A 13,434-nucleotide genomic window follows, 5' to 3' on the forward strand; every position below is an offset into this window, starting at 1 on the left:
TTTGCTAGACTGAATACTGTCCCCCAAAAATTCACATTCACCAGGAATTCCAGAATGTGACCTTATTAGAAAATAGGGGCAGGGCATGGTGGCTCATGCCTGTAATCTTAGCACTTTGGGAGGCTGAGGCAGGAGGATCACTTGAGGTCAGGGGTTCGAGACCAGCCTGGCTAGCATGGCAAAACGCTGTCTCTACTAAAAACACAAAAATTAGCTAGGCATGGTGGCGTGCACCTGTAATCCCAGCTACTTTGGAGGCTGAGGCTGAAGAATCACTTGAACCCAGGAGGCAGAGTTGCAGCGAGCTGAGATTGTGCCACTGAACTCCAGCCTGGGCAACAGAGCAAGACTCCATCTCAAAAAAAAAGAGAAAAGACAAGAAAATAGGGTCACTGCAGATCTAATTACAAAGAGGTCATATTGGAATAGCGTGGACCTTAAATCGAGTAATAATGGCATCCTCATGGGAAGAGAAGAAGAGACAGAGACACACAGGGGAGAAGGCCACATGAGAGTGAAGGAAGAGAGTGGAATGATGTGGCCACAAGCCAAGGATTGCCAGCAACCACCAGAAGCCAAAAGAGGTAAGGAAGGATTCATCCCTAGAGCCTTCAGAGGGAGCACAGCCCTGCCCGTTTCAGACATCAAGCTTCTGGAACTGGAGAGAATGACTTTCTATTGTCCTGAGCCACCCATTTGGGGAACTTTGTTAGAACAGTCACAGCCAGGTCATGTGCTCCTGAATGCATCTCAGGCATTAATAAGCACTGTCTTGGCTGGGCAGGGTGGCTCACCCCTGTAATTCCAGCACTTTGGGAGGCTGAGGTGGGTAGATCACCTGAGGTCAGGAGTTCGAGACCAGGCTGACCAACATGGAGAAACCCCATCTCTACTAAAAATACAAAAATTAGCTGGGTGTGGTGTTGTGCACCTGTAATCCCAGCTACTCGGGAGGCTGAGGCAAGAGAATCACTTGAACCCTGGAGGCATAGGTTGCAGTGAGCCGAGATTGCACCATTGCACTCCAGCCTGGGCAATAAGCAAAACTCCGTCTCAAAAAAAATAAAATAAGTACTGTCTTGACTGTGGTCATCAAAAATATTTGATTAAGGGTTAGCTAGAAAGCCTGGCCCTTTCACAGATGGAAAGAAGGGCCAAAAGAAAATAGATTGTTTGCACTGGGGCAAGAAGGATAAGAATCCTATGGAAAGAAAAAGGGAATAGTTTAGTGAGCGTTGGGGAGAGGCATTTGTTTTCTTGCTTAAAAAGGAAACACAAGTTGGGTGTGGTGGCTCAAGCCTTAATCCCAGCACTCTGGGAGGCCAAGGTGGGTGGATCACCTAAGGTCAGGAGTTCGAGATCAGCCTGGCCAACACTGTGAAACCCCATCTCTACTAAAAAGACAAAAAAAAAAGAAAGAAAGAAATTAACCGGGCACGGTGGCGAGCATCTGTAATCCCAGCTACTCAGGAGGCTGAGGCAGAGAATCACTTGAACCTGGGAGGCGGAGGTTGCAGTGAGCCAAGATGGCATCGTTGCACTCCAGCCTAGGCAACAAGAGTGAAACTCTGTCTCAAATAAAAAAAAGAAAGAAAGAAAAAAAACATAGTTTTAAGTCCAGTCAGTGGAGTTTAAAAATACATTCCCATCGTGCAGTGCTTTTGGAATCTTTTCTAAACTTCTGTTGCACATGATCTAATTTGATCTTCATAGCAACTCCCTGAGGTGGATAGAGCAGGCCTTTCTGAACACCTATTTTCTAGTTTGCATTAAAAGAACGTAATTGGCTGGGACCAGTGGCTCATGCCTCTAATCCCAGCACTTTGTGATACAGAAGGGAAGTGCTGGGAAGGGAAGAATGTGGTCCCTTTAAATGATATGGAAGTGAGGAAGGGAAGTACTGGGTAGAGGAGGGTGTGGCCCCTGGCTAGGGCTCCACCTCAGGGCCTGTGCCCACGGACCTATGTGAGGACAGGCATTTTTGTTTTCCTGCCCAAATGTTGCATTTCCCAAGACCACCCTGGCTGCCATACCCCCATTCTGTGCCTATAAAAACCCTGAGACCCTAGCAGGCAGACACACAGGCAGCTGGACTTCGAGAAGAGCATGTCAGCGGAGGAACACATGGGTGCTGAATGTCAAGAGGAACGCACCAATGGGCACCGGCACACCACAGGCCACTGACTGGCAGAACAACGCAGACTTTGGCTGGGACAGTCAGACAAGAGTTGGGCCACTCGCCCGACTCCAGGGGAAAACCATCTCCCTTCTGGCTCCCCCATCTGCTGAGAGATACTTCCACTAAATAAAACCTTGCACTCTCACGCCTGTAATCCCAGCACTTTGCGAGGCCAAGGCGGGCGGATCACCAGGTCAGGAGATCCAGACCATCCTGGCTAACACGGTGAAACCCCATCTCTACTAAAAATACAAAAAAATTAGCTGGGCATGGTGGCGGGTGCCTGTAGTCCCAGCTGCTCGGGAGGCTGAGGCAGGAGAATGGTGTGAACCCGGGAGGCGGAGCTTGCAGTGAGCAGAGATCGCATCACTTCCAGTACACCAAGGCAAGAAACCCGGAACAGAGAGCCCTCTGTCCTTGCAATAAGGTGGGGGTCTAATTGAGCCGACTAACACAAGCTCCCTACAGACGTCTAAACCAAAAGAGCACCCTGTAACACAGGCCCACTGGGGCTTCAACTATAAACATTCACCCCTGGACACTGCCATGGGGCTCCCTGCCTGTCTGCATGCTCCCCTAGAGGTTTGAGCAGTGGGGCACTGAAGAAGCGAACCACACCCGCGTTGCATGCCCTTCGAAGGGGACAAGGGAACTTTTCCCATTTCATCTGAGAAGCCAAGGCAGAAGGATCGCTTGAGCCCATGAGTTTGAGACCAGCCTGCACAACATAGCAAGACCCCATCTCTACAAAAAAAAAGTAAACAAAAAATAAACATTAAAAATTAGCCAGGTGTGGTGGCACACACCTGGAGTCCCAGCTACTCAGGAGGCTGTTGTGGAAGGATTGCTTGAGCCCAGGAGGCTGAGGCTGCAGTGAGCCAAGATTGAACCACTGCACTCCAGCCTGGGTGACAGAGTGACACCCTGTTTCAACAACAACAAAAAGAATGGAACAAAATAACTTCTCAAATAGCTAGCAGAGGCAGATCTGGTTCTCAAATGCAGGTTTTCCAAGATTCAATTCTTGTTTCTAGCAGTATTATGGAGAAACATGATCGCTAATACATGAAGGAGAGGAGGTTTCAAGTTCTGATGAAAAGATGGTAAAGACAGGAGTTAGTTGACGAGGAGTGACTAGGAATGGGAAGAAAACGCATGATACTACTTTGAGGAAAGAAGAAAAATAACCATAGAGGTGACTGAGTGGACAGAAAGGACTTGGAAGAAGCATGTTTGGCCCTGTCTCTGCATTTCTTCCCTTGCATTAGTAACTTCCCTGATGACTTGGATGAATCTTCTCTTCCAGGGCACCTGGTGTTCCCTTTCTGTCCACTTCTCCTTTCCCATGGCCCATACAGTCTGGGAAAGCACGGTCTGCAGGCTTCTCATATCTTTCCTTCCTTAATCAGCCCCTAGCATCTCTACATAACCCATATACACCTGGAGTTCCACATGTCCCAGTCTTTGCAGTGCAGTGAATTCAAAGAAAGGGAGACTCTAGCTGGGCGCAGGGGCTCACACCTGTAATCCCAGCACTTTGGGAGGCTGAGGCAGGCGGATCACTTGAGCCCAGGAGTTCCAGACCAGACCTGGCCAACATCTCTACTAAACCCCATCTCTACTAAAAATACAAAAATTAGCTGGGCTTGGTGGTACATGCCTAGTAGTCTCAGCTACAGAGGAGGCTGAGGTGGGAGAATTGCCTGAACCCAGGAGGCAGAGGTTGCAGTGAGCTGAGATCACGCCACCGCACTCCAGCAGCCTGGGCAACAGAGCAAGGCCCAGTCTCAAAAAAACACAAAGACAAAACTAAACTAAAACCAAAAAACAAACAAAAAAAAACCGCGCATAAACACACACACAAAACAAAGGTAGACTCCAATAGGAAAAATTCACTCAAAGGCAATTCAAATAATGACTCAGTCAACCCAGTTCTATCTCAGTTCTTTATTATATATATAAACATTCTGTCAGATGCCCTAGTTTTCTTTTTCTTTTTTGTTTTCTTTTGAGACAGGGCCTCACTCTGTCACCCAGGCTGGAGTATAGTGGCACAATCATGGCTCACTGCAGCCTCAACCTCCTGGGCTGAACTTGTTCTCCCACCTCAGCCTCCCAAGTAACTGGGACTACAGGTGCATGCCGCTATGCTCAGCAACTTTTCGTATTTTTTGCAGAAACGGGGTCTCACTATATTGGCCAGGCTGGTCTTGAACTCCTAGACTCAAGAAGTCCAGCTGCCTCAGCCTCCCAAAGTGCCAAGATTACAAGCATGAGCCACTGCCTCTGGCTGATTCCTTAGTTTTCTTTTTCTCTTTGCCCACTGCCTGGATTCCATAAGCAGAAGGAAAACCCAGGGGCTGACTTTGTAGGCAAGACTCTTTCCTCTTCAAAATGTAAATTGGTTCAAGTGGTACCAAAACTGAAACATGTTTATAACTTAACATCTTTTCTTCCTACCCCTTCAATCTCTTGAGCAATGAGAAAAGACACTGGGCTCTTTCTTTGGTGACACATAGCCTGTGCCCTCAAAGAACACTGACACCCCGGTAACATCCATTCAAAGAGTTTCTCTGTACCTCCCCTCCTTTATCCCCAAGGTCACTGGGTCAGAGATCACGGAGTCATTCACAACATGATGTTTAACACCGAGACGCTCTGGAAGTGCTCCTTCAAGACGACTCGGAAGAAGACCCAGTGCTGAGACAATCGTGTTCTCTTTCTCTCTGGATCACCGCCCAGAGACAAGGACTGCCAGAGACCCTGGCTTCCCCAGCTGCTGCCTCTCATTCCTGTACCTGTGGGACGAGAGTTCAAAGCTGTGTGACCCTGACCAAGTTACTTACCCTCTCTAAGCATACGTTTCCCAAAATGTGAAATAGGGATGATGGTGATGTGTTTATTTCACAGATTTGATAGAAGGATTAAATGAGAGATGCATTGAAAGCAGTGGGCAAAGGGTCAATGCTCAGTGAGCTTTCTCTTTTCTTATCAATAGACAGGTCTCCATGAGGACAGAGACTGGCTTCACCTCGACTGTAGCCTCAGGGCTGGCCACAGTGTCTGCACCCAGCAGGACTTCAGTCAATATCTGTTTATACACTAACCACAGACTTAGGCATAAAAGCCCTTTGGAAGAAAGTTGACCATTTCATGCACCTTTAGACTATGAAGAGCAATGATGACAACTTTAGCTAGAGAGGGTCTCAGTGCCCATTCATCACCACTGTGAAAAGGCAGAAACCAGAGCTGTGTGTGTAACTCCCAGCCCCAAAACCTGTTGGCTTTGCTTTATCACTATGAGCTTCCAATGCCATCCCTTTAGAATGGGACCTCTCTCTTCTTCCCCAACGCACCAGCCTTCATCCCAAACCTATCCTTATTAGCTGGTGCCTCCTCTCTGTACTCTGAGCCCATGCTGTGCTCGTCAGATAGCAACATGGGAGAATACAGCAGCCCAGAATGCAGGCTGCAGAGTTAGATCCCCAGAACAGGATCTCAGCCGGCTCCATCCTTCCTCAGCTGGGCGACCATGGCCACTGACTTGCTCTCTGTGCCTGAGTTGCTCCATCTGTGAAATGACGATTGTCACAGTCCCTGCTTCAAAGATTCCCTGGGAGGAGTAACTGAGAAAATGCAGGGAAGGTGCTTGGAACTAAATGCTCAAAGAGTCCATCTGGCCAGGCACGGTGTCTCATGCCTATAATCCCAGCACTTTGGGAGACTGAGGCAGGTGGATCACTTGAGGTCAGGAATTCAAGACCAGCCTGGTCAACATGGGAAAACCCCGACTCTACTAAAAATATAAAAATTAGCCAGGCATGGTGGCAGGCACCTGTAATCCCAGCTAAGTGGGAGGCTGAGGCATGAGAATCTCTTGAACCTGGGAGGCAGAGGTTGCAGTGAGCCAAGATGGTGCCACTGCACTCCAGCATGGGCAACAAGAGCAAAACTCTGTCTCAAAAAAAAAAAAAGTCCATCATTCTTATTAATGGAGGCCAAATCATCTCAGCGCTTCTTTGGCTGATCAGTACCCTCCAAGCCAGTGTTACCCAATAGACCAGAGGTCCCCATCCCCCAGACCACAGACCAGTAGCGGTCTGTGGCCTGCTAGGAACTGGGCTGCACAGAAGGAGGTGAGCAGTGGGCTAGTGAGTGAAGCTTCATCTGTATTTACAGCTGCTCCCCATGGCTAGCATTACCGCCTGAGCTCTGTCTCCTCTCACATCAGCAGCTGCATTAGATTCTCATAGGAGCACCAACCCTATTGTGAACTGCGTGTGGAAGGGATCTAGGCGGTGTGCTCCTTATGAGACTCCAATGCCTGATGATCTGTCACTGTCTCCCACTACGCGGAGATGGGATTATCTAGTTGCAGGAAAACAAGTGCAGGGCTCCCACTGATTCTACATTATGGTGAGCTGTATAACGAATTCATTATATGTTACTATGTTAATAACAATAGAAATAAAGTACACAATAAATGTAATGCACTTGAGTCATCCTGAAACTTCCCCCCACAAATCCATGGAAACTGGTCCTTGGTGCTAAAAAAAATTGGGGCCACTGCAATAGACTATTCAGTCATGGTCCAATCAAACATTCTGCGATGGTGGACTTGCTCTACTCTGCACTGTCCAACATGGGAGCTGCTAGCCACCCACATGGGCTGTTGAGCCCTTGAAATGTGGCTGGTGAGAATGAAGAGCTGAATTTTCAATTTTCTCTTAAATAATTTTTTTTTTTTGAGACAGAGTCTCACTCTATCCTCCAGGCTGGAGTGCAGTGGCGCAATCTCGTCTCACTGCAACCTCCATCTCCTGGGTTCAAGCAATTCTCCTGCCTCAGCCTCCTGAGTAGCCGGGATTACATGAACCTGCCATCATGCCCGGCTAATTTTTGTAGAGACGAGATTTCACCATGTTGGCCAGGCTGATCTTGAACGCCTGACCTCAGGTGATCTGCCCAACTTGGCCTCCAAAAATGCTGGGATTACAGGCGTGAGCCTCCATGCCTGGCCATAATTCATTTCTAAATCACAAAATCTAAACAACAGGTGGCTAGGAGCTACCATAGTGTACAAGGCAGCTGTAGAATCACAGGAAATTGTCAATGACCCTATCCTGCTTCAAGTTTACTTTTCCCCCTCATGGTGAGACTCTAGATTATTTCCTCTTCTCTCACATTTTTTAGACTTTCAGGATTAGACCATGAAAATAAGTTCTGTCCTTGCAAGAAAGTAACGTTCATAACACTTACTGTATACCAGACTGATTTCAGTGCTTTACATGTATTAATTTACAACAACTCTGAGGCAGGAGCTGTGATTATGCCCATTTAACAGATGACAAAACTGAGGAACAAAGCAGTGCTGGAACTTCTCAAAGTCACACAGGTAGCAGGAGGCAGAGCTCGGATTTGAACTCACTTTGGGTTCAGCAACTCACAGCTCTCACCTATGACATAATATTACTTCTGTGGTCAAAACACTTAGACCTGGATTTCACAGGAATCTTGTGCTTGCCTGGCTGCTAGGGAGGTTTTCATCATCTTCCTTATCTCACAGTTCAAAACCCAGGGCCTCCATGCTCTTGCTCTGGTGGCCATTCACTGGCAGGGGGCTTCTGGGAAGGTTCTCCTTTTCTGTCGTTTTTCTTATTCGTGGTTTTTTGTCTCATTGGTGTTTATCTGCAGAACTTTGTTTCCTTCTGCTCAATTCATAATCAGAGTGCTTTTCCTCCTGGCTGAATTCGTGTTTGTGCAAAAAGAGTTTGGCACAGAGCCAGGCGACTGTCAACACCCGGCTCCTCTGGAAAGTGGATATCAAATTGTTGTATCTCGTTCTGCCATTCACAGCTCCTGCTGTGGGGGTGGGCCATTTGCCACTTCTCCAAGGAGCTAGTGGGAAACTGCTGCAATCAGAGTGAACCCAAGGTCCGGGTCAGCCCGCCTCAGCACAGCACTCCAGCTGGCCCCCAGTGCCTTTTGGGGACACATCTGCATTGCCAGGCAGGGCTGTGGGAGGGCCGCATGCCTCCTGTCCATCATAGGGATAACCTTCCCTTGTCCCACGTCCCTTCCAGGAAGCCTGTGGGGGGATTGCTGCATTAACCTTTAATATGGCTAAAATGTTTTCCTTCAATGACAATAATGCTGCCAGAACCCATCAAGATACCCAGGAACTGATGTGCCTTGGCAGATATTCCCGGCAGCCTTTGCATCTGTTGCTCACAGCCCATGAGCATCTCCACCGTCCAGCAGGGCTTCTCTCACGGTCAGGGCAGAAAGAGAGAGAGTCCATCTGGAGCAGACTCGGATTTTAAATGAGTGTCCCCGACAATTTAATATGATCGATGGCTGAGGTATTTCACCAAGTTCAGGAGTCCCAGTTCTCAGAGAGATGCAGCCAGCCATGACTGTAAGACCTGGGCAAACCGTACAAACAAGACGGCAGGTCTCACCCCTCACCAGAGAGCTCCAGAGAGTATCAAAGAGCGAAATAGCAGACGGATGGTCTGGGTGGGTTCATCGTGGCTGGCAAGGGTCTGTGACAGCACCTTGTTAGGCTACTCCCAAGAGGAAATTTGGAGAGAGGGTGGGAGGGCAGCTCTCAGTGCAAGATAAGTCTCCTGTAAAGTAACTTCCAAACTTTGGAGGATTGTGAGCAAGATGGGACCAGCAACTTCTACCTAAAAGAATGTTAATAGCAAGATAACTCATCCTAATGTTGGTCCAAGCTAGGTCTTTATTATGCATCATAAAGGCTCTGAGAATAACAATGTAACCTCCAAAAGGGCTGCCGGCTTTGAAGAATCTCAGGCAACTCGCTTCCTTCTGCTCAGTGAATCCCCTGGAGCACAGCAAAGCAAGGAAACACTTAGAGCCAAGCTTGAGTTCTGAATTTCAAATACAGGGAGTCCATCTCTTTCTACCCAATTGTTCCCTAGATGAGTAACTAACTCCTTCCCCTTAACTGCACGTACTTCCTACCAAAGCACAAGAGCGATGGGCTGTCCATGAGCCTCCCCCAAACATGTGCACCTTGTGACATAAATTCTGTCACCCAAAGAGACCAGACAAAATGCAAAACCAAAGTGGAGTCTTTCCTTGAATTATAGGTTCTAAAGAGTTTTGGACCCTCTACAAAACCCAAGAGTTAGGAATTGCCTGTAAGAAGCACCAGCTCTTGTTTTAAAGAGGCAATTTAAGAATAATAGCCATGCTGATGCCACATTATGCTAAGGGAGAAAAATGAACCTTGTTAGGTAACAATAGCACCCTAATGGTGCTGGTTCTGGGTTCTTCTTCCTCCCCAACACAGGCCCGCCCAAAGGAGCCAATCAGAGGTCACGCCTTCACGCCTCAGCCTAGACCCAGCCCCTCAGCCAACCAGCGACCCCCACGTAACGTCCCTAGGCATAGAAGACGGAGGCTGCAGAGCCCTCTCTCTCTTTCTTCTTCTGCTTCGGCTCTCCCTCGGACTCCTCCAATAAAGATCTCTTGACTGCAACTGGTGTGGCATGGTCTGAGTCTGAGCCTACAGAGTCACCCTTTCATTGGCGCCGTGACTCGGATTGGGACTCTCTGCCTTTGGTGGGACCCCAATCCCTCTCAGGCTCAGACCATGCCCCGGTCAGTCTTCGCCCATTTTCCTGTTCGCCACGCTCTTCGCCCACCACCGGCCTCATCTCGGTAAGTTTTCCCCTACTGGGCCTACCTCTTGGGCAAATCGCCAGACCGTAGCCACTCCCGTGACAAACACATTTCGCCCGACGCCCCTACGGCAGTGGTAGGCCCCTATCATTCGCTTCCCCTCCTCGACCCGCAGGGAACGGAGTTTTCTCCCTCTCCTCCTCGCCCCTCCAGCCTGAGCCTCTGCCCCACGCCATACTGTCGGCTACATACAAAATCCTGGTACCAGGTGGCTCACAGTCCCTCGGCCATCCTGTTGGCCCTTCAGTCCCTTCACCTTGGTGACGACCAACCGAAGGCTCTGAACCTGGTTACAGTGTTTGGCTAATTAGGGGACACCCTGTTAGCCATCACTGCCCCTTCTCCCACTATGGGAGGCTCCGCATCCCTGCTGGCCGACTCCCCCCTAAAATGCCTTCTAGACAATCTGGCTACCCTAGGCCTTGCCGCTGACCTCAAACCTAAACGCTTAATCAAATTCACAACCCCTTAAAAAACCAAAATAAGTGACCCATTTATGGGCCTCTAAATACTGTGAATGAACAGGAGAATGGGAAGAGATCCCCTATGCCCACAGCCCCGTATAACCCTCAACATCGTATTGCTGCCCTCACCTTCCCCCAATCTTAACTCCATATCACCACCCACAGCCCCATTCTCCGGCTGCCGCCAGGCCAGCAGCAGCGCCACCCTTTACCACTTCCCCCAACCTCTCTCTCCTTTCCCCTTCCTCCATAACCCCTCCAGGTCCCTCCCCTCTGCGCTCAGCCCTCCCACCTCTCGTTCCACATCACACCTTTCCGTCCTCGCCCCTCTTACAAAGTTACACGAACAAAATATATTGTTCCTGTCCATGTTCCCTTCTCTGTGACTGTCTTGTCAACGCTTAGGCTCATACACTTCTTTTTTTTTTTTTTTTTTGAGACGGAGTCTCACTCTGTCGCCCAGGCTGGAGTGCAGTGGCGCAACCTTGGCTCACTGCAAGCTCCGCCTCCCGGGTTCACGCCATTCTCCTGCCTCAGCCTCTCCGAGTAGCTGGGACTACAGGCGCCCGCCACCACGCCCGGCTAATTTTTTTTTTTGTATTTTTAGTAGAGACGGGGTTTCACCATGGTCTCGATCCCCTGACCTCATGATCCGCCCGCCTCGGCCTCCCAAAGTGCTGGGATTACAAGCGTGAGCCACCGCGCCCGGCAGGCTCATACACTTCTAGCTCCACCTCTTACATCAGAATTTCTCTAACCCCCTCCTTCTCAGGAAGCGCAGACCGGCCTAGAAGCAGGCCCGTACTTATATAGATCAGGTTCACCAAACAACCCCAGCCCTACCCATCGGGGTGCAGACAGTCCCCGAACACGACCCTGGCTGGGACTATAACTCCCAGAACGGTGTCTTGACCCAAGACCACTTCGCGACCTGTTTAATAACAGGTCTCTGCAAGGCAGCCCAAAAGGCAGTCAATATTGAAAAACTTCACGAAATCATTCAGGAAAAACATGAAAACCCATCCACCTTCCTCGCCCGCCTTACACAGGCACTCCAACAATACACCAACATAGACCCCGAAGCCCCCAACGGCAGGCAACTTCTCATGTCCCATTTCTTCGCACAAAGCTTCCCAGACATTTGGGCCAAACTAAAAAAGCTAGACAGAGGTCCCTTTACCCCACAGACCGAGATCCTCGCCACTGCATTCAAAGTCTACCACAACCGTGACGACCAGGCAAGGAGGCAAAAGTGCCAGATGTTGGCTCAGGCCTTCGAGACCTCAACCCAGCCTATCAGACGCCATGCCTCTATGTCCACCACTCACCGCCAACCCCCGGACCCTGCTTTAAATATGGGAACAAAGGCCATTGGGCTCGTGAGTGTCCTAATGCCAGGCCACCCAAAAGACCGTGCCCCAAGTGCCAACAATCTGGCCACTGGGCGACCGACTGCCCCAGCTCCCTCGGGAGAGCTGGGCCAGACCCCCGTCCTGAAGCCGATCTCATTGGGTTAGCGGCCTACGACTGACGGGACCCTGGGACCTCTTCCCCGACACACACCATCACCACGCAGGAGCCCAGGGTGCCTCTTACAGTGGATGGGCGTCTCGTCATTTTCCTCCTTAATACCGGAGCTACTTTCTCGGTTCTGCAGGAGTGTTGGGGCGCTATCTCCACCTCTGGCCCTCCCATAGTCGGGGATCATCACCTCAGGAATCCCAAGACACCTGTGAACAATTAGAGGACTTGCACCTCCTATTTCAGAAAGAAACTTCCCAGACTAAAAGGCTCCTACCACTAATCCTGAGGAACGACCGTTTCCTCCTTAAAAGATAAGTGAAAGAACTCATACTAGATAAAATGGTCTCGTTTTCCAGAGCACCCTCTTTACCTTCCTTTTTACTCTTTGCCTATGTGTCCCTCCTACTTCCTTCAACACCTCATACAACCACCTCTCCCCTTCCACTGGCTCCTAATTACCTCTACAAGACTCTCAACTTAACTCACACTCTGTTAAACCAGTCCAATCCTTCCCTGGCAAATGACTGTTGGCTGTGTATCTCTCTATCAACCTCTGGCTATGTTGTCACTCCCATTCCTGCAAAAAACTAGGTCTTCACCAACTTGACCTACCACCCTCATTATGAAGGAAAAGACCCTTTCCAACTTCTAAACATGCAGTCATTAGCCGACTTCCCCATCTCTGATATGACCAAAAGTACCATGACAGAACGTGCAACCCAACTTTTGCTTTCTTACATTTACCATATCACCCGTTACACAAACAATAAAAAGCCCATACACGGCCCTGTAACCACAAATACTATTTTAACTTGCCAAGCCCCTTTATGCATACAACGCAACCTGTCATCTGGCCTGCCTCTAGGGCACCTACCACTGCATCAGTGTAATTACGCCCTACAACTTCAAGCCCCAGTTGATCATAGTAACTTTCAAGTCACCCAAACAGCTCCATTCAACCAGCCTGTCCGCTTCTCTGGGCCCCCCCAAAATCATCACCTCCTCCCTATTCAACAAACAGTCCAGGTTCTGTGATGGCAGACATACTGCCTGCATAACCATTCACCCCTGGACTCCCCGCAGCAGCGCCCCCACCACTAGTGAGTGCCTTCTCATCCCCTCTTTCAATCGCTGTCTCGAATGGCTCCTAGTAGATACAAAACGTTTTTTCCTCCAATGGAAAAATAAAACACAGGGAGCCACTCAGTTTGCTCCCAACACCCTTTTCCAGCCGCTCACTGGAGCTGCCTTAGCAAATACCCTAGGAGTATGGGAAAATGAAAACAACAAACTCACACACCTTTTTAACATCCATAACGAGTTCTGTCTACCCAGCCAAGGCATATTCTTCTTATGTGGAATGTCAACCTATATCTGCCTCCCCACTAACTGGACAGGCACCTGCACCTTAGTCTTTCTAAGCCCCCACATGGACATTGCCCCAGGGAATCAGACTTTATCAGTACCCCTCAAAGCTCGAGTCCATCAGCAAAGAGCAGTGCAACTGGTACCCCTACTTATAGGGTTAGGAATGGCCACTGCCACAGGAACTGG

Source organism: Hylobates moloch, unplaced genomic scaffold (assembly GCF_009828535.3).
Source record: "Hylobates moloch isolate HMO894 unplaced genomic scaffold, HMol_V3 SCAFFOLD_8, whole genome shotgun sequence".
In the NCBI taxonomy this organism is placed as follows: domain Eukaryota; kingdom Metazoa; phylum Chordata; class Mammalia; order Primates; family Hylobatidae; genus Hylobates; species Hylobates moloch.